Source organism: Cynocephalus volans, chromosome 1 (genome assembly GCF_027409185.1).
Source record: "Cynocephalus volans isolate mCynVol1 chromosome 1, mCynVol1.pri, whole genome shotgun sequence".
In the NCBI taxonomy this organism is placed as follows: Eukaryota; Metazoa; Chordata; class Mammalia; order Dermoptera; family Cynocephalidae; genus Cynocephalus; species Cynocephalus volans.
In genome coordinates, this window is record NC_084460.1 from 137239049 (window position 1) to 137259918 (window position 20870).

Sequence of the window (20870 nt, forward strand, 5' to 3'; positions counted from 1 at the left end):
TGAGGTATTTATTGTAGAAGATTCCTCATTCTCTCTGTCTCATAGGAAATGAAAGCTTCCTGGGCAAGGGAAAATGCACTGCAGTGTTGTATAAGGTTCTAATATTGATTGTTGTTAAGAGTTGTAAAGTATTGACTGTATGGATTTAAAGCCTATGGACAATGAAGAGTCATAATTCTGTGTTGGAATGAGAAAGAGGGAGAAAGAATATGAGTCATTGACGATTGTTAAAACTGCCAATTAGGAGCGTGGTCATTACTTTCTATCAAGGAAGGCAGGTAAAACCTTAGGGGCCCTAATGATGTTATTCCTAGGGATTTAGAGTAACTCCAAACAAGGTAATTACTTATATGCAACTGCTGCTTTATTCCATAAAGACAATAGGTGTTCAGGAACCATGAGGAGCAGAGACTAAAATGTGAAACCAGATTTCATAGAAGCCAAGGAGAGCAGAATGTTCTCAAGCATGGAAGAAGAAAAAGAGTCATCTTTATGAAGAGATGGACCTTCCAAGGCATTCAGTGTCTGTCTTCGGCTTCTGAAATAATGTAGATGGCCCTCAGATTGTGCAAACAATTATAGGTAATGGGTGGACCTGTGTGTATAACATTGGAATGAGGGTGGGTAACGTCTGAAAAGGCATTCTTAATTTGTTGGCATAAATCAATTCCTACACCATCTGTTTTAATTTATATCATTTACGCCTCTTCAAATAGGGAGTAATAGTTTACAATATTTTATAACAGGAAATGTGTAGGCTTTTCCAACTTGTTGACTTGTAATATAACTTGAGATCCTATTTAAACAAAATAAGTTATAGAAGAAAGGAAAGAGATGAGATTTTTCAATTAGAAGGAACTTCATCTGCTATACAGTTGGAGAAGCCTGTGTTCTGGAGTAGTGCAGTGACTTACCATAGCAGAAGTACAGTGAGTGGCGAGCCAGCATTACAGCTCAGGTTTATAAATCTATAGCTCAATGCCCTTTCACCAAAATTATTGGAGATACTTTAGTGTATAAAATCCCTATAATATGTTTAAAAACATGAACTAATTGAGCAGATGTTTATGTTGCAGACACTATTCTCAGTAAACACTTCAAAGATCCTTGCCCTCTTGGAGCTTAGATTTTAGTGAGAAGAAATAGAACAAATAAGCACATAAATACATTGTATGTAAGATTGCGATGAGTGCTATGAAGGATAATAAAGGGGGAAAGGCAAGAAGGGAGATTTTGAGCAAAATCTTAGGAAAGTAAAACCTTTAAAAGAAGAATATTTTGAAGGGAACTACAAAAGTTCCTAAAGAAAAAAAAAAGCATTTTGTGAGTTTAATAAATTGCAAGGAAGCCAGTGTGGCTGGAGCAGAGTAATTAAGAGGGAGAATGAAAAGAGATGAGATCAGAGGTAACACAGGTATAGATTATATGGGGCTTTATAGGCCATTTTAAGGACTTTTTGGCTTTGAGTAATGTGATGGTAAGTTATATGTGTCAAGTTGGCTAGGCTTTAGTACCCAGTTTTTTAATCAAGCACTAATGTAGAAGCTGTTGTGAAGGTATTTTATAAATGTGGTTGGCATCTATAATCAGCAGACTTTAAGGAGATCATCCTCAATAATATGGTGGGGTCTCATCAATCAGACAGAAAAGTCTTAAAAACAAAAACTGCGATTTCTTGGAGAAGAAAGTCTACCTCAAGACTGTGATATTGACTCCTGCTTGAATTTCCAGCCTGCCAGACTGCCCTCTGGATTTCAGACTTGCCAGCCTTCACAATCACATGAGCTAATTTTTAAAAATAAATCTCTCTTTCTCTCTCTCTTCTCCTCATCTGTCTATCTATCTTTCTGTCTATCTATCTCCTATTGGTTCAATTTCTTGCAGAACCCTTATTGGTACAAGTGAGATGAAAAATTATTTTGAAATTCTGACCAGAGAAGAAATGTAATATTGTTAGCTTGAGAATAGGCTGCACAGGTTCAAGAGTGGAAGCAGGTGACTAGTTAAGAGTCTGTTGTAATAACTCAGGGGAGAGATGATGATAGCTTTGCATTATGGTGGTAGCAGTGGAGGTGAAGAAAAGTGGCAGATTCTGAATATATTTGAAGGTCAAATATATTTGCTGATGAATCGATGGGGAATGTGAAAGAAAGAAGAATCAAATTGCTTCAAGTTTTCTGGGTACAAGTAGAGAAATGTTGTTGCCGTGGACTGAATTGGGGATTACTTAAGAAAGATCAATTTTCATGAAGGTAGAAAACGAGGATTCAGTTTATAAGTGGTAAAACTGAGATCCCCATTAGACATCCAAGCATAAGGGGAAAGTAAGCAGGTGGACTTACGCATGGAATTTCATGAGAGACCTGGACGTGAGGTATAATACAGGGATCCTCAGAATATAGATAATATTTTTAGCCTCAAGAGTAGATGAGATATTCTAAGAATCTATAGATAGGAAAGGAAATAATATCCAGGGACTTGAGCCTGAGGACCCCGATATTAGAAATATGAAAGATAGGGAGAAAAGAGCAAGAATCAAGATGAGGCAGCTGGTGTGATGGGAGGAGATCCAGAGAAGAGAAGTGTCTGGAAGGCAAGTGGAGAAAGTTTTTGAGAAAGTAGTCACTATGACAAATTCTATTTATAGGTTAAGATGAAGGCTGAAAATTGATTATTTGATTTAACAATGGTAACCCTCATCAGAGCTGTTCTGGTGCAGTGGAAACAAAGGCCTTGTTGGAGAGGAGGAGGAGAGAGAAAGTAGATAAGATATACAAAGGTACTTCAAAAAGTTTGTGGAAAGATTCGTATTATCTTTTAGTTGTATTTTTCTGTGAATGTTTTGTAGTATCCTTGTATCTTTTCAACAGGAAGATCTCCTAAAAACATAAAAGAGAACTTCAAGAAATTCCTGGAAAACTGCAATCAAAAGATAACTCAAATCTTTCCACGACCCCTCATATTTGCTAGAAGGGGTTGTGAGGTCAATAGGACTTTTGTTTCTTTAAAAATATGAAAGATAAAACATCACATTTCTATGTTGATGCAAATAATTTAACAAAGAGGGAAATTGGTGGCAGGGGAAAGGGGAGCATTGCTGGAAATGAGAGGGGAAGGGAACTAGTGTCTTGGTGGAAGGTCTGGCTTACAGAGGAGCTGGGGCAGTCCATCATGGCAATGGGAATGGTGCACACCTAAGGGTTCCAATACAGGCAGGTTGGTAGATGTAGAAATGGGAGCCTGTGAAAAATTTCTGATGCCCTTGCTCTTCTAAATAAAAGGAAATAAGAACATTTTCTGAGAGTGAGCACAAATGAGAAGGTGTTAAGATTCAAGGGAACAGAAGACTGATGTAGTCATGCAGGGGTGGAGAGTAAAAAGAGAAGGGAAATGTGGTAGATGCAGAGTAGAGTTCTTGCAGAGCTCTGGGCTTCTGTCTTTACTATCGAAGATGAATGTGGATAATTATTACATTTTCCTTTAAATGGACTTTTTTTTTTTTTTTTTTTTTTTTTTTTTTTTTTTTTGCTGATAAGTAAGGAAGTAGCTAATTGAAACCAGAATTAGAATGAATTCTGGTAAAAGAGATAAAGGTAAAATTTTCTTAGATTTGTTATACGTCTAAAAATTGTGTTAATTTCTAAAATGCCACTAAAACTTTATGGTCATATATTTAAGTCTAATATGATACAACTAGACTTCAATATAGCAATTAGGATGTTCCAAACCCCAAGCCAAAGTTGGGTGGGGAGATGTTGGTGGCAGGAAACTGATATCACTGAGGATATCAGAAGACATTAAGTCTCATCCAGGCTCATGGTAATGAAAACGTCATTTGATGTAAGTCTGAAACTGTTTTTCTGAAAATAGTTTGTATTGGGATTTTTATGCTCACATACATAAAAAGAATATAGGAGGTTTGGGAAAAAATGTTTCTTTAGTTACCATATTTTCCACCGATATGATGTTGATACCCTCAAATATGAGAGTCATCAAAGAACATGATTTGGCAGCTACTTTTGAAGATGATGCTTTCTTTAGTACGTTGCCAAACTTCCTCTCCTCTAAAAGAAAAGAACAACTTCTAATTATTTTTGACACTTGTGATATGATAATAGAATCTTTGAATAGCTTTGCTTAGAATTCACACCTATTCAATTCCACAAAGAATTGTAAAAATAAATAAGACAGTCTTAAGAACAAAGATATGAATTCAAACAGAGCAATCTAAAGGAATAGAGTTTACTTTTTAAAATTTTAATGACACTAAGAAAACCAAACCCCTTTAAAAATTATCACTGGTGTTTATTAAAACAAATTTTTCACTGAGCTGAACATATACCCTTGAGGTGAAACTATTTTTCTTTACCAAAACCTTGAGGAAGTTATAATTGACCAATAATTCTCTGCTTTGAAAACAACACAACCATCAATATCATAAACTTGTATAATCATTACAACTTTTGCTGTAAAGTAGTGGATTGATTCTTAACTAAATTTTAGAGGCATGAATATTATCATTTTGGAGTCTTTTCTCCATTGTATTTTTTTCTGGAAGAAAATCCTATAGTTCTATTTTGATGAGTAGAGCTTTTATTATGTTCTCGAGAGATAGTGATCTTTCATTCAGTGTAATGGCTATGGATATGTGCTGCTTAGATTTTCCTCCTGGAAAGAACTTGCTGATTCACCTGCAAGAAGTTCAGTTAACTGACAGCTTCCAGCAGTTGGTACCTTCGGTATCTACCTCAACTTTCAAGCCAAGGCAATGCTTTTCCTAGGCAGCTCTCAACCAATGACTGAGCAGGGTGGGGGCGCTAGACCTGGCCATTTCTGCCCAATGTGGGACTCCTTCTGAGTACTCATTGCTCCAGAGCTCCAAACTCGTTGCTCTGGGTTTGATCTGCATTGCAATCTGAAAGCGTTCCATGGCCAGTTTAGCTTCTGTCTTTCAGCTTTCACAGGTGTTGCCTTTGTTTTCCCTCCCTGTCTTGCCCTCAATACATTCCTTGTACTCCAAACTCCACCTCAGTGTTTGCTTCTCATAGGACTCAATTGACATAGTAATACTCCCTCAGATGTTTGATACACACTTGTTAAGCATCCCCCATGTGTCAAGTACTATGCTAGATGTTGGGAAGACAAACAGAGCTTAACACATAATTTCTATCCTAAGCAGCTCTCAAACTAATTGGGGAGAGAGCCCCCATAAACATGAGTGCAAGAACATCAACGTACTGCTTTTCAATTGCTCTGTAACACATCACCACAAACTTAGTGGCCTTAAACAGCACTTGTTTATTATCTCTGAGTTCTGTAAGTTAGATGTCTGAGTAGGCTCTACTTGATTCTCTGTCTCAAAAGGCCAAAGTCAAGGTAACAGCCACTCGAGGCTCTTATCTGGAGCATCTGGGGAAGAACCCATTTCCAAGCTCATTCAAGTTTCTGGCAGAATCTTGTTCCTTGCAGTGGTAGTACTGAGGTTCCTGTTTCCTTGTTGGATGTCAGCGGGGGTCTCACTCGACTTCCAGAAGCCTCCCTATTCCTCATGGTGTGGCCTCCTCTGTTGTCCAGTAGGCAATGCTGGGTTGAATCCACCTCATGCTTAGACTCTCACTGACTTCCTTTTCTGCCACCAGCAAGAGAATATTCTCTGCTTTTAAAGAGCTTGTGTGATTAGATTAGTACCCACCTGGATAATTTCCTCTTTGCCTAACTCACAGTCAGCTAATTAGTAACCTTAATTACATCTGCAAGATCCCTTCCATTAATTAACATAACCTGATGAATTTTCATCATATTCACAGTCCTGGGAATTAGAAAATCTTGGGGGACCATTTGGGGATTCTGCCTACCACAGGAGCATAAAGGAAGAGTTCAGAATGATGAAGTTGAGGGGACAAAAACTTCCAGGAGAAGATGATAACTGAGCTGGATTTTTAAAGAAGAATAGCAATAAGGTCAACTGGTGGCAGATTTGGCCAAGATTTGGAGACCTGAAACAATGCAGTGTGTGCCAGGATATGTAAGTAGGATTATTGCTTAACAACACTCATAGGATGTTCCAAGAAATTAGGCTTAGGAATTAGTTTGACTGTTAGGAAACCATCAGAGGATTTTAAGCACATGATTGACATGCACATTGGAGAGTGATTTGGCAGCAATTTAGAAGGTAGATTTTACAGGGTTAACACTGGAGCCAGAGAGATCAAAAATATGTGTGTGGGGGAGAGTGATTATCTGAATCAGGACATTGACAATAGGATGAGGAAGAGAAGGATGTTTATAATTTAGGAGGGAAATTTTGTAGAACTCCATGATGGATTGCATATGAAAAATGCTGGAGAAGGAGCAGCCTGGGATGACTTTTGGTTTAGGTCACTGTAAGTGGAGGGTCTGTAAATTGATTTGGGGATGAGATCAGAGTAGGCAGACTGGAGAGAGGGGAGAGAAGTGGGATGAGGATGAATTCAGTATTGGAAATGTTGAATCTGAAACAGGTGTGAAGCATCCACTTTTTCCTGTACTTGATCCGTTCAAAAATATGTTCACCTGATTTCCATTAAAAGTAAAGTAAGAAAACCTCCCTAAATCCCCCATTTCTTATATTTTCTTCTGTTCTTCAGAGCTGAACTGCTTCCACATATCCTCTGCTTGCACTGACTTTCCTTTCACTTTTCAGTACCTCTTTAGTTTAGCTTTCTAACTTACCCACCCACTCCATCAAAGTTGCTTTGTCAGGGTCAGAGGTGGCTTTCCTATGGCCCGACCAAATGGACGATATTCTGTCCTCAACTTAATGCCCCTGTAGCGTTTGATAGAGTTTACATGCTACTTAAAAATCCACAAACTAACTTAGCAGTACACAGTGCAGACCTAGAGAATGAGGAAGAATAATCACACACGAAGTCCACCGCAGCATAATGAGAGTAACATTTAAATGAATAATGCAACCATTTACTTATGACGTATTTTCATTGTGTTTTCTAGTCAGAAAGTTAAAATATTAGACCGGAAAGTTCAGAACTACATGCATCAAAATTATGTTTTTTTCCCTATCTTAGAATATTGGCTTACCTCAAAAGGTAAGGCCTTTGTCTATGTTTTGATCCTGTTGTCTTCTCAAACGTACCTGAAGAGGTGAAAAATGTTACCAAGATTTCAAAACAGGCTAGTCAGAAGCAGAGGCAGAGGTGAGACTGAAGCTGGTTTTGATGCCAATTCATCTCTTCTTTCCACTATTCCAGAGCCTCTGTTCTCACTTTTTCACCCTGACCTTCAAGTAATAAATTATACCACTTACCAGATTTTCATGTACTTAAATTATTAGGAAATATTTTAGATACACAGAATTACATAAAGGATGGATAGGGAGATAGAACATGCATGTTCCCACTATTTAAGAAATAAAATAATTGAATTACTTTTACCTTCTTGCACAAAAAACTATTAATACAATTCTAATATTTATCAATCTCATGTATGTCTTTATATTTTTGCTAAATATGCATGTAGTCCTGTATAATACATAGACTCATTTTGCGTGTTTTTATCTCTGTATGAATGGAATCATCAGGTGTGTAAGTCTTTGCCCAACATATTTGTTATTTATTCGTATTAAATATTCAGTTACTGTGAATTCATTTCATTGTTGTTTAACATTTTAATATATAATCATGCCAAAATTCATTTACCTCTTCTTTTGAGAGATATTTAAGCTGTTAATAAATTTTTGCTATTTTTGAAATGTCTCCTTGTGAATAAGTGTGATCATTTCTCTGGTGTATACCTAGAAGTATGCTTTCTGAGTAGCAGGTATAAACTCTTCAGAATAGCTATATACTGCTAATTGCTTGTAAAAGGTAGTTACCCTCACCAGCGGAATATAAAAGCTCTCATTTATCATTTTTGCCAAGACAGTATTTTCACAGACGTGAAGTAATATCTAAACTCTATTTTCATTTGCAATTTCCTCTTTTCTACTTAGGTTGAGCATCTATTCATATTTAATATTTGCTAGTTGATTTACCTTTTCTGTCTACTGCCTGTTCATGTCTTTTGGCCTTTTACATTGGATTCATTTTTATTTTTCTTTATTGATTTGTAGGGATCCTTCATCTATTTTGGCTGATAAATGTGGCAGGTATAGTTACACGCTGGTTCAATACCCATGTACTCTTCTTTGTTACAAACAAATCCTGATTTTGTCTGTGGCAGCAGTGAACCTGATTGAAAATACTCCATTTTTCAATCACCATTGCAGTGACAGGAGTCATTTGATAAATTCTCATAAATGAGTTGTCAGTGGAAATCCAGAAGGAGGTCATCTCGTTTAGAAGAAAAAGGCAAAGCCTTTGAAACTGAAAGCAATCGTTTCTCTGTCTTTTGCCTATCTCTTTCTTTCAACCTAATAACAGGCCTGCAATTTTGCAGCTGTCTTGAAACCAGGAGACAACAATCATGAGGATAGATATGTATTAACAATCAAGAGAAGAAAGGTGGAAAGAGCTTAGATCCCTAGTGGCATCTCTGAGTCAATCACAAACCCTTCTACATCAGAACATCTTGTTGCATGAAATTGTTGTTTAAGCAACTGGTGTAGTGTTGTTTTGTAATTTTGTTTTTTGTTTTAATTTTCCCTATGTTTTACAAATATTTTCTCTCATCCTGTGGTTCAATTTTTTTTTTATATTTTGTATCTAATAAAAATGTTTTAAACTTAAACATAGTTAATTATAACATTTTTTTTTCATGTGTGGATTGTGCTATTTAATCTTGTTTAAGGTGGCCTTCCATCTCCCAAAATTATAAAGGTATTTGCTTGTATTTTTTTCTTAAATACATTTGAGTCATCATTTTACCAGAACTGATGTTTGTATATGGTGCAAAGTGGGGATTTCATTTAATTTTGGGTAACATTTTTACTTCTAACATACAGCACCACTTCTGTCATAGGTGAATTTGCAGACACGTCCAGATTAGTTTCTGAGCCTCATATTTTGTCTCAATTATCTATTGGTTTGTCTTGGCACCCTTTCACAATTACAATAGAATAAAGTCTTGCTAAATGATATGGCAACTCCCTACATTTTGTTTTTCTTTTAAACTGTCATTACAATCCTTAGAAATTTGTCTTCCGTGCTAATTGTATAATGAGCTGGCCATGTCATAAAAAGTGAATATAAAACAAAATGAAATATTGGTGGTACATTTCCTGTAGATTAATTTTCAGGAAACTTGAATTTGTTTCCTATCTTTACAATATTGAATTTCCTTGTTTTTGAAATGACATGTCTCCATTTATTTACATCTTTAATTTCTTTCAATAAAGTATTTTAAGTGCTGTGCATAATTATGACACATTTTTGTTGAATTTATTCCCAGGTAATTTTCATTTTTGAAAGTTATTATAAATTAAATATTAAAAAAATTTATATTATGGACCAGTTTGTTCCTCAGGTTTTGGCATTAAACTAATTTTGTTTCTTGATCTGTTATTTAGGAATCTTGCTGAAATCTCTTATTAGTTCTAATAATGTTTATGTCTTTTGGATTTGCTATGTAGAGCATCATATTGTGGCAAATAATGCCAGATTTGTTTCTTTCTTTTGAATTCTCCCACTACTTCCTTCTTTCCCTTGTCTTGCTGTGCTCTCTAGCTAGACCCTATAATACAATTGAAAACATAAATAGGACTGATGAGCACTCTTGTTTTGTTCCTGATTTTAATGGAAATAGTTCTAATATTTCAATATTAAGTTTAATGTTTCTTTATTCTTTTAGTATTTATGGTTCAAAAAGTTTCTTTCTATTCCTAGGTTATTAGAGTTTTTAATCGTAAATGAGTGATGGATTTTACCAAAGTCGTCTTCTGCATTTACTGAGGTACACTTCTTTCTTTTATCTATTAGTGTTTTCAATTATATTAACATATCTTCTATTGATAAATCATCCTGCATTTATGTTCTTAATGAATTTGATTTGGTAATTTTTTTTAGAATGTCTGCTTCTGTATTCATAGAAGACACTAAACTACAGTTTAACCATGTATTGGTGTCCATGTCAGATTTTGTTATATTTAGATTTTTCTCACTACATAAAATAAGTTGTAGAGCAGTGCATTTATTTTTCTCCCATGGGTGAGTTCATTTGTGCTAAATTGGACCACTACCCTTCCTTGTGAGAATATTGATTACATGTCCTTGCCTGTTATCATTTTACTTATACTGTCTCTGCCCATCAGAATATTCCTTGTGCATTAGCATAAGGATTGAACATATTATTTCTATGAGAAATAAACAAACCTTTGTTATTGCAGGTTGTTGAGATGTTTGAAATTGTTTGCAACTATAACATAAAGGAGATAACTGATACATCATCTAAAATTAAAATTATGTATTTCTTAAATGAATAGTAGAAATCACTTATAAAATTATTTTGGTCTTTTGAGAATGAGATTTTTTAGATACTAATTACTTTAATAATTATAGATCTGTTTGGGTTTTAAAAATTTATTTCTGAACCACTTTGAGTAAATAAAGTAAATTATACTCTAAAAGTAAATTGTCTAGGAAATTCTCTACTTTATTTAAAATCTTGGTCCAAAAGTTAATATAATATTATGCTCATTTTTAAATCTTTGCTGCCTTAACATATGTTCCCTGTTTTTAAATTTCAAATGATTATTTCTGCCTTTTACTTTTTCTTTATTAATGTTGCCAGTGCTTTATTTATTTTATCAGTCTTTTCAAAAAACAAACTTTGTTGAACATCTTTGAATCTTTATTTCAATTATTTTTAAAAATTTTATTAATTCTACTTCTATATTTATTATTTCTTTCTTCTCAATTTAATTGTGTTTATTCTGTGTTGTTTTAAAGATTTTACTTTTTGGATCAATTTTAACTTATATGCCCCCTGTCCCCATACAAACTAGCCTTCCCCATTATCAGAGTCCCCCAACAGAGTGGAACTTGATACAACGGATGGACCTGCATTGACACATTATTATGATCCAAAGTCCATGTTTAACATTAATGTTCATTCTTGGTGTTGTACATTCTATGGGTTTGGACAAATGTACAATGAGATATATTCACGACTGTAGTATCATGCAGAGCAGTTTTACTGCTTTAAAAATTCTCTGTGCCCCACCTCTTCAACATTTCCTCCCTAATAACTCCTGTCAGCTACCGATCTTTTAACTGTCTCTTTAGCTTTGCCTTTTCCAGATTGTCATATATTTGGAATACAGTATGTAATCTTTTCAGGATGGCTTCTTTTACATAGTTGCATGTATTTAAGTTTCCATCATGTCTTTAGAAAATCAATATATGTAATCTATCATATTAAAAGGCTAAAGAAGAAAACAATCACATGATTATTTTAATAGATGCAGAAAAAGCATTTGACAAAACCTAACATTTATGATTAAAAACTTTCAGTAAACTAGGAATAGAGGGGAACTTTTTCAACTTGATGAAGAATATCTACATAAAACCTACAACTAATGTCCTAATTAATCATGAAAAACGAGAAGCTTTCCCACTTAGATCAGGACCAAGGCAAAGGATGTTTCTTCTCAGCAGTCTGTCAGCATCATACTGGAAGTCCTAGCTAATTCAATAAGGCAAGAATGAAGATAAAAGATAAACTGATTGGGAGGAAGAAAACTCCTGAGACTATTAGGCTATTGTAGCAAGATTACAGCTTACAGGATTAATATACAAAAGTCAATTGCCTTCCTATATACCAGAAATGAACAAGTGGAATTTGAAATTAAAATACACTATCATTTAGATTAGCATCCCCAAAATGAAACATTTATGTATAAATCTAACAAAGTATGTACAAGAAAGCTACAACACTCTGATGAACAAAATAAAAAAATAACTAAATAAGTGGAGAGATATTCCATTTCCTTCACAAATGTATCAGAGACCTAAATATAAAATGCAAAGCTATAAATCTCTATAACTAACATAGGAAGAAAACAGATGATCTTAGGTTTGGCAATGACTTTTAAGGATGCCAAAAGCATAATCCATGAAAGAAAGAATTAATAAACTGGACTTCATCAAAAATTTCTGCTCTGAAAAAGTCAATGATAAGAGATAAAGACAAGCCAAAGACTGGGAAGAAATATTTTCAAAAAACATATCTGATAAAGGACTGTAATTCAGAATATACAAAGAACTCTTAAAATTCAACAAGAGAACAAATAACCCAATTTAAAACTGAGCCAAAGACCATCACATTCATCTCACGAAAGAAGAGATGCTTCATGTCATATGATATCAGGGAAATGCAAATTGTTAAAACAATGAGATACCACTACACACCAATTAAAATAGCCAAATCCAGAACATTGACATCAAATTCTAGCAAGTATACGGTGAGAGGTATGGATCTAGTTTCATTCTCCTGCATATGAATATCCAGTTATCCCAGCACCATTTGCTGAAGAGGCAGTCCCTTCCCCAGTGAATAGGCTTGGTGCCTTTGTCAAAGATCAGATGGCAGTAAGTGTGTGGGTTGATTTCTGGATTCTCTATTCTATTCCATTGGTCAGTGTGTCTGTTTTTATGCCAGTACCATACTGTTTTGGTTATTATATATAGCTTTGTAGTATAGCATAAAGTCAGGAGGTTGCGGAGAAAAAGGAACTCTCATACATTGTTGGTGGGACTGCAAAATGGTGCAGCCTCTATGGAAAATGGTATGGAGGTTCCTCAAACAATTGCAGATAGATCTACCATACGACCCAGCCATCCCACTGTTGGGAATATACCCAGAGGAATGGAAATCATCAAGTCGAAGGTATACCTGTTCCCCAATGTTCATCGCAGCACTCTTTACAATAGCCAAGAGTTGGAACCAGCCCAAATGTCCATCATCAGATGAGTGGATACGGAAAATGTGGTACATCTACACAATGGAATACTACTCAGCTATAAAAACGAATGAAATACTGCCATTTGCAACAACATGGATGGACCTTGAGAGAATTATATTAAGTGAAACAAGTCAGGCACAGAAAGAGAAATACCACATGTTCTCACTTATTGGTGGGAGCTAAAAATTAATATATAAATTCACACACACACACAAAAACGGGGGGGGGAAGAAGATATAACAACCACAATTACTTGAAGATGATACGACAAGCAAACAGAAAGGACATTGTTTGGGGGGAGGAGGGGAGGGAGAAGGGAGGGAGGTTTTGGTGATGGGGAGCAATAATCAGCCACAATGTATATCGACAAAAAAAAAAAAAAAAAAAAAAAAAAAATTCTAGCAAGGATTTTGGATTGATAGGAACTTTCATTCATTGCTGGCAGGAATGTAAATCGGCACAGCCACTTTGAAAGACAATTTGGCAGTTTTTTACAAAACTAAACTTACTCTTACTGCATGATCCAGCCATTATACGCCTTGGTATTTACCCAGAGAAAGAAATGAAGAAGAAACTCTTTCTCTTTCTTTTTCTTTCCTTCCTTCTTTCTTTCTTTCTCTTTCTCTTTCTCTTTCTCTTTTTCTTTCAGCAGAATTTAAACAAACCTGAAAGGCTCAACCTTTCTGGGATCAAAAATAAGTGTATTTTTTTTTTTTCATCTCTAGTCACTTTAGAAAGAAATTCTTATGAATTTCTTCAAAACAAAAACCATTGTGAGGGAGTGTAGGATTCTTGATAAATCTCAGAAAGAGCTAAGAAAGTATCTTAGCTATTGTAAAGGTAATATACTTAAAAAATTGTATCTGAAAGACAATTTCAAATAAATAAAGGGCCTTGTAGGCTTCCTCTGTGTAAAGGCTTCTAATAATATTGAGGACATTATCAAGAAGACCAAAGGTAAAGAAGGCCCTGTCCCAAGCAAACTTAAGGGTGTGGCTGTTATCTAAAGCAGGATTTCTCCACCTTGGCACTATTGACATTTTGGGTCAGATAATTTGGGGTAGGGGAGGTGTGTTGTGTTGTGCTGTGCTTTGTAGGATGTTTAGCAACATCCCTGGGCTCTACCCACTAAATGCTGGTAGTTCCCCACCCCCCCATCACCAAATTCTTGACAATCAAAAATGTTTTTAGACCTTCCAAATATCCTTTATGGGACAAAATAATCTTTATTTTAGGATCACTGGTCTAAAAGAGTAGATTTGTAATTTGATACACAGGAAGTCCACAGAGATTTTTAAAAAATGATATCAGCTTGAACTTAAAGGGAGAGAAACAGGACTAAATGAAATAAAAAGACTCCTGTATTAAATCTTATAAAAAATTCCAGCTGGTCACCATGTTTAAGTATTAGAAAGTGGAATGAATGTGGGACATAAAGAGACACACACACCCACACACACACACACACACATACACACACACACACGTCTGATTTCATTCTCAGCTGTAGTAGACAGTTGCATGCGGGTTCACACTTATTTAATGCTGACAAGTGTGCATCTTTTTGTATTTTGCCTCAGAATTTTCTCCAACACTGTATAAACTTGTAAGTGCTAGCAACAAATGGCTGTAGTAAGGAGAGATTTACTGTACCTAAAAAGAAACCAACAAACAGTGGGGAATGGTAATACTTCAGCATTCTGTATTCCAAGTGGAAAAACCTGGGAGATATTAGGTACTCTTCTCAGAAGACATTAGAGAAATTGAGTGCTGGTATATGCAAATACCTAAGAACACCTTTAGGACTCCTTGAAAGTGATATGGAATCTAGATTTCTATACCAGCCCAATTTTACCAAGGATGAAGCAAAATATATTTTCAGACATGCAAAATTTATAAATTTTACCTCCTGTGAATCTTCTCTGGAAAAAAAAAAAAGATATAGTGAAGAAAATTGTAAAATTTCCTAGAGAGAAAACTTGAAATCCAGCAAACAATAGAATGAACTTAAGGGTACAAAAGTAAAGAAATTGTGGATGATAATAATGCAGCATACCTAGCATGTATTCAGTCAAAGTTAGATATTTGGAAAGCTAGAGGACCCCAAGAATGCTTTCAAAATAAGGTAAATGCCATGTAACATATAATATCACTAGGAAGTATAAGAAATTTGTAATATGATAAAATGTATATAATTTCTCCACTCAATAAAGAAAAAAGGCCATAGGAAGTTCTAAATTCTAGGGAAGGTGTTGAAAGTTACACTTCAGATCTGAAGCAACTAATATATGGTATGAGTTATTTTACTTTATCGTATTTTTTAAGCTAACATACAGTAAACTTGACTTTTTAAATGGACAGTTCAATGAGTATTAACACATGTTAATACCATCACACTCAGTGATTGGTATGCAAAACAGTTCCCTCAACCTAAAAATCTCCTTCTTGCTTCCTCTTTCTAGTTGCACCATCTCCCCATCCCTAACTTCTGGCAGCCACGCACCTTTTCATCATTACTACAGTTTTGCCTTTTCCATGATGTCATATAAATGCAATCATACATTACATAACCTTGAAACAGATTTTGTTAGCATAATACCTTCAAGATTTATTCATGTTACTGTGTGTATTAGTAGTTTGTCAGTTTTTTTTTATTGCCAAGGATTATTATATAGAGGTACCATAATGTATATATTCAGTCATTGAAGGAATTTGAGTTATCTCTAGATTTTGGCAATTATAGAAAGAGCTGCTATAAATATTTGTGTACAGGTTTCTGTATGAACACAAATTTTTATTATTCTAGGATAAATACCTAAGAATAGGTTTGCTTATTTTAATGGATTGAATTATGTCCCCCCAAAACTCATTGAAGCTTGCGTTGTGTCTCCCAAGTTTTATGTATTAGAAACTTAATCCCTACTGTGACTGTTAAGAAGGTGGGAAATCCTATTACAGTAATTGAAAGGTGGAGCCTTGAAGAGGTGATTAGATTGTAGGACGTACAATAATGAATGGATTAAAAATTGTGGTCACGGGCATGGTTCTGAGGGCTTTAAAAGAAGAAGAGAGTCTGTCTTTTGATCTCTTTCTCTCCCTACTCTCTTTCTTCCACCATTTTCACAATGTGATACATGCCATCACTGTCACCACCACCAAGACCTTCACCAGCTGTGTTCCCTGGACTTTGGACTTCCTAGCCTTAGAAACTGTAAGCAACAAATTTTGCTTTCTTTATAAATCATTCAGTTCTGTGTATTTTGCTATAAGCAACAGAAGCAGACTAATACACTTATCATATAGTAAATATATATTTAACTTATAAGAAGTTGCTAGACTATTTTCCAAAGGAGATTTCCAAGAGGGGGCTCTATACAGTGGCTCTAAACCCATGGTTCCATTAAACATTGTCCTAGTGGGGGATCTTTACAGTAACTCTGACGTTATGGCACTCCTCATGACTCCCTGTGCTGGCCAGACCCATGCCACAGTTCTCTGCCTGGGCCCCAAGGCTCTCTGAAGCCTCCTTTGAAATCTAAGTGGAGGTAGCCATGCCTCCAAAGCTCTCACACTCTATGCACCTTTATGGCACCATGATTTACTCTTTGTGACTTCCAGAGTGGCAGGCTGAGCTGCATCTGAGCTCATGTGAGCCACAGGTCGGGTGGCCAAGGAGCACTGCACCAGAATGTGGGAAGCAGAGATTTGAGGTGGCCCTCAGAAGTGAGCCCCAAGTTTCTATGGATACCCTGGGCCTCTTCTTCGAAACAGTTCTGCCCTCGAGGCCCTAGCACTCTGGGCCTCTGATGGGAGTGGCAGCCTTGAAGATCTCTGCAATGTTTTCCAGGATCATTCTTCCAGATTAGTATCTGGCTTCTTTCTGTGGGTGTGGAAGCCTTGATGATCTTTCAATGCCTTTGGGATTGTTCTTCCATTGTCTTGATGAATAGCATCTGACTAACTTCTATCCATACTAAACCCCTTATCAGATAGTCACTTAACCACATCCTTATTATTCTCTCCCAAACATGACTTTTCATTCTTTATATGGCCAGCCTGAGAATTTTCCAAATCTTTATGTTCTGTTTCTCTTTTCATTACAAATGCAGTCTTTAATTTGTTTCTCTTCTTGTATTTTACCATAAGATATCAAGAGAAGCCATGCACACCCTAAACATTTCGCTTAGAGATTTCCTCTGCCAAATATCTTGAGTTCATTACTCTTAAATTCTGCCTTCCACAAAGCCTGAGGACAGGGACGCAATTCAGCCAAGATCTTTGCCACTTTATAACAAGGACAGTCTTTTCTACAGTTTCCAATAAGATATTCTGCATCTTCATAAGACCTCATCAGAATGACCTTTACTATCCATATTTCTATCAGCATTCTGATTACAACCACCTAAATAATCTCTAAGAAGACTGAGGTTCTCTCTACAGTTCTCCTCTTCTAAGCCTAATCACCTCCTAAGAGTTCCACCTCTTAATACTGTTGCACTTGGAATTAAGTGTCAACATGAATTTTAGAGGAGACACAAACATTTAAACCACAGCAATGATTACAACTTTATTTTACCATTGAACAAATATTTGGTGCCTTTTTTTTTAACCTAGAGTTGCAGAATAAATTTGTGGCAGTGGTAGGGGAGTGGATAGGGGATAAGTGGGAGAATAAAGGGAAGCAGTGTTCAAGAGGAGGTGTCATCAGTGTTATAAATGTGAATCTATTCAGTGGTTGTTAAAGTGTAATCAAACAATCATGGGAAGAAACATGAGATGCCCAAACTACTAAGGGAGAAAGTTATGTAGTTTGTGAAGCCTTTTAACCACTGTCATCTATGATTATCTCATGGCAATAAACGGATCACTAGACCAAACATCAGTTGTAAATTGCTTGAACTACATAAAACAAGAGAGAGCATAAATTTTTATAAAACTAACTTTTGGTAAGTAGAGACCCCCAATTTTTTATTACTGTTTTTCTCTCCTTGAGGAAAAAGTTGTTAGCTATATTGTCCAATCTACTTAATTTCCAGCTATTTTCAAACTTCTTTCCATTTGCTTTCAAATTTCAATTAATGAAGAAATGTTTTACATACTTAGTATTAGATTCCTTCTAATAAGAATGTCCAAAAAATCTCAAAGTTCAAAGGAGTTCAAAGGTTAACTTTTTAATATTTTTACTAGTATCATCTCAGCAAATCATTGCTCCAAGAGTTTTGTCAACTCTCTGTGATAATAAATAGCTCTAATATTTTTTTTTTTTTTAGAAATACATATTGCCTTTAATTGTGCTTCTTAAATCCCTTTTAATCTAGAAGAATCCTAACATGGGATTTTATAATGGTAGTCAGTGAAAATTTTTAAGTATGAATGTTTCAAGATGATGGTACCACCCTATATTTTGTTAGAGTGTCTGAAGGTTGTGGTAGCTGTGGACATGTCACTCAGTCCTCTTTTACACAGAGGACCTGCTGTAGAGAATATAGTTGGCTGACAATCTCCAGTTGCTATACATTCAGGATTTACCTCAGCTTTCACTCAGAGGCTTTACTCTCCTCAGGCCACTTCCAGACTTTTTGTTACTGGTTATGAATATTTATGTGGTACAAAGCTAATTGTGACCACTCGTGCCCAAGATGTGAAGGCCAGATCCATACTGGCAGCATGCCCATTACCACAAATTGTGATTATACTTAATGTCCCCTATGCAATTATCCCTGACCTCCCTCTCCATCCCCCTTTCCCCACTCCACTTTGTATCCCTAGGTATGCTCTCTCCCCCTGCAAGTCAAACACACCACTTGGTCTTCCTTTCCTTCCTTCTCCCTTTGCTCACACTTATGAGTGAATACATGTAGTATTTATCTCTCTGTGCTTTGCTTATTTCACTCAAAATAAATTTCTGCAAGCTTATCCATGTTGTTGCAAATGGGAGAGTTTCAATCTTTTTATGGCAGAATAGTAAGTATTCCATGGTGTACGTATACCCCATTTTCCTTATCCAGTCATCCGTCAATGGACATTTAGGTTGTTTCCATATCTTGGTGATTGTGAACAGAGCTGTAATGAACATGGGAGCACAGGTATCTTTTTGAAAAGATGATTTCCATTTCTTTGGGTATATACCCAGAAGTGGGATTGCTGGATCATATGGAAGATCTATCTGTAGTTGTTTGAGAAACCTCCATACTGTTTTCCATAGTAGTTGTACTAATTTACAGTCCCACCAACAGTGTAGGAGCATTCGTTCTCTGTGCATCCTTGCCAGCATTTGTTACTCTCTGTCTTTTTGATTATAGCCAGTATAACTGGGGTGAGATGATATCTCAGTGTGGTTTTAATTTGCAACTCCCTGATGACTAGTGATGTTGAGCATTTTTTCTTTTACCTATTAGCCATTTGTATGTCTTTCTTTGAAAATTGTCTATTCAGTTCCTTTGTCCATTTTTTAACTGGGTTATTTGTTTTTTTTACTGTATAATTGCTTGAGTTTCTTGTATACTATGGATATTAATCCCTTGTCAAATGCATAGTTAGCAAAAATTTTCTACCACTCTGTAGGTTGTCTTTTCACTTTGCTGATTATTTCCTTTGCTGTGCAGAAGCTTTTTAGTTTGATGTAGTGCCATTTGTTTATTTTTTCTTTTGTTGCTTGTGCTTTCAGGTTCATGTTCATCAAGTCTGTGCCCAGACCTAGTTCCTGAAGTGTTTCACCTGTATTTTCCCTTAGTAATTTTACAGTTTTAGTCTTTAAGTTTTTGGTTCATTTTGAGTTGATTTTAGTGTATGGTGAGAGATGCATGTCTAGTTTCATTCTTCTACCTATGGATGTCCAAGTTTCCCAGCACCATTTATTGAAGAGGCAGTCTTTTCCCTAATATACGTTTTTGTTCCCTTTGTCAAATATCAGATGGCTGTAAGCCTGGGGGCTGATTTCTGGGTTCTCTATTCTGCTCCAGTGGTTCGAGTGTCTGTTTTTATGCCAGTCCCATGCTGTTTTGGTTACTATAGCTTTGTAGTATAATTTGAAGTTGGTAGTGTTATGCCTCCAGCTTTATGGTTTTTGCTCAGGATTGCTTTGGTTATTCATGATCTTTTGTTGTTCCATATGAATGTTGAGATTGTTTTTTCCATTTCCATTTCCATTTTGATGGGAGTTGCATTGAATCTATAGATCACTTTGAGTAGTATAGACATTTTCACAATGTTAATTCTTCCAATTCAAGAGCAAGGAATGTCTTTCCATCATTTTGTGTCTTCTTTAACTTCTTTGAATAGTGGTTTGTAGTTCTCATTGTAGAGATCTTCCACCTCCTTGGTTAAATTGATTCCTAGGTATTTAATTTATTTTTTTTGTTGTGACTGTTGTGAATGGGCTTACTTTCTTGAATTCTCTTTCTATTAGCTCATAATTGGAGAATATAAATGCAACTGATTTGGGGACATTTATTTTGTATCCTGCAACATTACTGAAACTATTAACCAGCTCTGGGAGTTTTTTGATAGAGTATTTAGGTTTTTCTATATATAGTATCATGTCATCTGCAAATAGGGACAGTTTGACTTCATCTTTTGCAATCTGGATGCACTTTCTTTCTTTTTCTTGTCTAATTGCTCTGGCTAGTACTTCCAGTACTATGTTAAATAGAAGTGGTGATAGAGGGCATCCTTGTCTGGTTCCTGTTATTACAGGAGAAGCTTTTAGTATTTCCCCATTCAGAATGATACTGGCAGTGGGCTTGTCATAGATAGCTTTTATTGTTCTGAGATAATTTCCTTCTATACCTAATTTGGTGAGAGTCTTTATCATGAAGAGATGTTGAATTTTGTCAAATGCTTTTTCAGAATCTATTGAGAAAATCATGTGAGTTTTGCCCTTGAGTTTATTGGTATGATGTATCACATTAATTGACTTTCATATGTTGAACCATGCTTGCATCACTGGGATGAATCCCACTTGATCATAGTGTAT